The sequence below is a fragment of the Chiloscyllium plagiosum genome, chromosome 33, assembly GCF_004010195.1.
Source record: "Chiloscyllium plagiosum isolate BGI_BamShark_2017 chromosome 33, ASM401019v2, whole genome shotgun sequence".
Taxonomy (NCBI): domain Eukaryota; kingdom Metazoa; phylum Chordata; class Chondrichthyes; order Orectolobiformes; family Hemiscylliidae; genus Chiloscyllium; species Chiloscyllium plagiosum.
The window spans coordinates 12,929,626-12,933,963 of NC_057742.1; the positions used below are offsets into that span (position 1 = coordinate 12,929,626).

General features: G+C 39.3%; 1 long non-coding RNA gene across 1 annotated transcript in view; it reads left to right on the forward strand.

Annotated features, from left to right (window-relative positions):
- The first annotated feature begins 1,438 nt into the window (after nt 1-1,438).
- Nucleotides 1,439-4,338, forward strand: part of LOC122539668 — a 17,818-nt gene continuing 14,918 nt past the window's right edge. The window contains exon 1 of the long non-coding RNA XR_006309142.1: nt 1,439-1,523. This is a non-coding gene — a long non-coding RNA (uncharacterized LOC122539668). The remainder of the gene's footprint in view (nt 1,524-4,338) is intronic.

The window sequence follows — 4,338 nt, forward strand, 5'->3', positions numbered from 1 at the left end:
TAAAAAAAGTCCCTCATGTCATTTTTAAATCTTTCTCCTCTCACCTTGAAAATATGCCCCCTCATCTTGAAGTCTACAGAAAAGACACCTGTCATTCACCTATTTTTATCCCTCATGATTTTATAAACCTCTATAAGGTCATCTCTCAACCTCCTATATTCCAGTGAAAAATGTCCCAGCCTATCCAGCCTCACCTTGTAACTCAATCTCTTCAGTCCTAGCAACATCCTGGTAAATCTCTTCTGAACTCTCTCCATTCTTCCTGTAACAGGGAGACCTGAACTGGACATAGTAGTCCAGAACAGGCCTCACCAATGGCATATAGGCATTGCAAAGAGGAATTTTTGATCACTTACATCTGCAGGTCCAGTAAAGAATGTGAAAGTAGTAAAGAGATGTGAGTGATGATATTTTAGTCTGTCTGGTTTAGACAATATCTTCATGGTATGATCCACTTTCTATCCCACTTCCACAAACTAATGGTCATAGTCAAGATTTAGTTTGATCTGTACACAATTGGTTGACATTTCAATTTTTCTAAGCTATCTCTTTGGTCTTCTAAATATAGCGATTGTCATGGCAGATGATAAATGTACAGTAGTTTATGTTGGGGGAATAATACATGTTAGTAACTGGATTGAAGTGCTTAGGGAGGTATTTTCTTTTGATCCTTAATAGCTTTCGAAATCTAGCTCATGACAATCTTCTATCTTTGAGCTGACTTGAACTCACATCTTGAAGTGGAATAATAGCTTTTTATGACAGAGCTTTGAGACTTTGTAAATCAAAATTGTCAGGAACTCTTTTCAGTCTTAGTTGAGCAATAGATGGGTGAATGTATGTTTGAAGATAGTCAAGCCCCCTTTAACAGCACTTTCCATATCTGCGATCTTTGCCGTCTAGAAGGCCAAGGGGTATGGGAACACCATTACCTGTGAATGCTCCTCTAAGTCACACATCATCCTGACTTGAAACAATATCACCATTCCTTTTCTGTTTACAGCTAAAAATTGTGGAATCCCTTTCGTAATACCACATGAACTATCGTGGTTCAAGGAAGCAGCTCACTACCATCTTCTCAAGGGCAATTAGCAATGGGCAACAAAAGCTGCCTAACCGGTGATGTCCATCCTCCATGAAAGAAAAAAAACATAAACACTTAAGTGTTAAGTTATTTCCCAAATCATAATGGCAACATCTGAAAATATACAAAGCTTTGTGCTTTCATTATGAATAAAAGATGAAGAAACGTAATATGGGTCAGCTTACAGCTTCCAAAACATTATGCTTAGAGATTGCTGCCTCTTGTCATCAAAGCCTAGGGATTAGAAATAGATCTTTTAATCCATTAAACCTGAGCAAATATAAATAAAGCCAGAAAATGTGGAAAGGTTAGTAAAGTGAAAGAAAATTGCAAATATGGAGCTAAATGTTGGAAGCACACCAAATCTTCCAGCACCTGCAAAGAGAAAAAGACATGCTAATGTCCTGCTTATAAAGCCTCTTTAAAAGAAAACTGAGAGGTAAGTAACCTTTTTCTTGTAAAGTTATTTCCTAGGCTTTCCACTAACTTTTCATTAATGTGCCCTTTTGCTCTTCGAGTGTTTTAATTACTTCCCTGAAAATGATCCATTGTATTATCTAACCAGTTCTTGCTATAACATCAGGCAATTATAGCATTATGACCAGTTGAGGAGGGATAGTTCTTTTTTTCACCCTCCTCACCCTGCCTGCTGATTGTGTATCAGTCAATCCATGTAACATTTTAACCACTTTGGAAATAGAACCAGATTGACTCAAGATTGAGATACAGACAGACTCTAACCTCACACCTTTAATACATTGTCTGAGCTGAGATACCGCCTTTTTATATAAAACCCTAAGTTATCTTGAGAATGTGGTTTAAAAGTAGTTCTGGGATTTACATATTAATGAACCAAAACCTGCAACTCACTCTAAAAGATGAAAGACTTAACAGACATCCAGTTTTGTTCAATATATCATTTCAGTTGTGTGACACTGTAATCTTTTGCTACAAATTCTATGTCTTGTGATCCTGCTCTACAGCTACCTGATGAAGGAGCAGTGCTCCGAAAGCTAGTGCTTCCAAATAAACCTATTGGACTATAACCTGGAGTTGTGTGGATTTTTAACTGAAAATAATGTCAGTTTTTGCTCAGATTGATCTTTGCTTATGGATGGTTTCATGAGCTTAGTTCAACCTCGTCAGATGATCACAGCAGCCATTTTAAGTCAGTATTTGTCCTTTTCAAAAGTTAATTTGATCCATGTATGTCTTAGATAGGTAAATCAGACGATGGAAGCTGAATATGAATAGTCCATGTTTACTAATATCATAACAATAGGGTTTGTAACACATCAGTAAGGTTGTGTTGTCACTTTAGTCCCACTTGTTTTTGTTTCTTTTCCACCTTACAGAGCAGTTTGCTTCCCTTCAATGTTTAGCTCTGAAATATGCTGACGTTCCCTCTCTAATGACTTCCTATCCATCATGTATGTATAAGAACATCTGAAATGCTGAAGATTAACATTTAATAGTTTGTCACCGTTTAATATGAGTCTGGGTGGGTTACTCTTTGAAGGGTTGGGCATGGGCTTGTGGGGCCCAAAGGCCTGTTTCCACACTGTAGGGAATCTAATCCAATAAATATCTTGCTTTTCCATTCTTCATACCAAAGTAAATAGCCTCACATTTCCCCTTTCACCTACTCAACCCATTTACTGACTATATCCTGTTGCTGAATCTGTCATCCACTCAGCTAAAATTCCCACCTAGCTTTGTATCTTTAGCAAACTTGGATAAATTACACTCAGTCCCTTCATCTAAGGCATTGCAATAGATTGATCTACAAGGAACTTTTAAAAAATTTAACATGGATCGCGAAGCAATTTTTTTTAAGTGAATGCTCAATCTTAGGGCCATTACAGGTCCTTAATGTCAAGTTATCATTTGGCAGATGGAGTAAAAATATATGTTACAGCTCTGTGGGGATTTGAAGCCAACGCTCTCCCTTGGGCTACGGTAGGATTGCAGGAATATGACTGAAATCATCACAATGGCAAACTGCACAAGCAATAAATATATAGACATCCCGGTGCCTTTTGTGGATTATAGTCTCAATAACTGAAAATGAGCCAAATAATCCATTTCTGTGGACGGACTACAGTTCGCTGTATACTTAGACTGCTGTTGAAGCATGCGGATTGGACATCTGGTAGGATTGAAACACAGGGCTTTTTATCGTGGAACAAGTCGCCATCACTCATTGTCTTGGCTCTACTATGAACAACACCCACATGCCTAAGGCACTGCAGAGCTGCAGTCGCCAGTGGAATTATCCTGTCAGGAAACAGAGTGCTGGAGGAAAATTATGCGGTCAGCCCGGGCAAATTTAAGTTGGAGAACTAGTGGTTTATTACAGTTGGAATAATGAGGAGGGGAACATAAAGGGGACAGGGACATAAAGAAGGTGCAGAACAGTTGGACCACGAGGTGTTGCACCAAATCATTAAAAGTAATGGAGCAGGCTGAGAAACCAGCTAATAAAACACACAGGGTGTGTAAATAAGGGCATAGAGTATAGAGCGAAGAGAAGATAAGAACACAAGAACTAGGATCAGGAGTAGGCCATCTGGCCCTTTGAGCCTGCTCCACCTTTCAATAAAGTCATGGCTGATCTTTTTGTGGCCTCAGCTCCACTGACCCACTGTCTCACCATAAACCTTAACTCCTTCATTGTTCAAAAGAATATCCATCTTAGCTTTAAAAACAATCAATGGAGAAATCTCAACTACACCGCTGGGCATGGAATTCCACAGATTCACAACCCTCTGGGTGATAAGATTGTAGAAAACCTGAATAAACCATTGGTTCAGCCTCAAGTAGAGTATTATGTCCAGTTCTGGACTCTATACTTATTGCAAGAATGACTCCAGGTATGAGGATATATTGGAGAAGATGAAGAAGAGAAGATTAAGTGAAGGTTTATTCGAGTGGTTCAAATTCTTGAGGGATCTAGGCAGAGTTGAGAGGGAAAGATATTGCCATTAGTGGATGGATGGGGAATATGAGACACATATTTAAGTAAAAAAAGTGTCGGTGACATAGAGTCTTAGAGTCACAGAGATGTACAGCATGGAAACAGACCCTTCGGTCCAACGCATCCATGCCGACCAGATATCCCAACCCAATCTAGTCCCACCTGCCAGCACCTGGCCCATATCCCTCCAAACCCTTCCTATTCATATACCCATCCAAATGCCTCTTAAATGTTGCAATTGTACCAGCCTCCACCACATCCTCTGGCAGCTCATTCC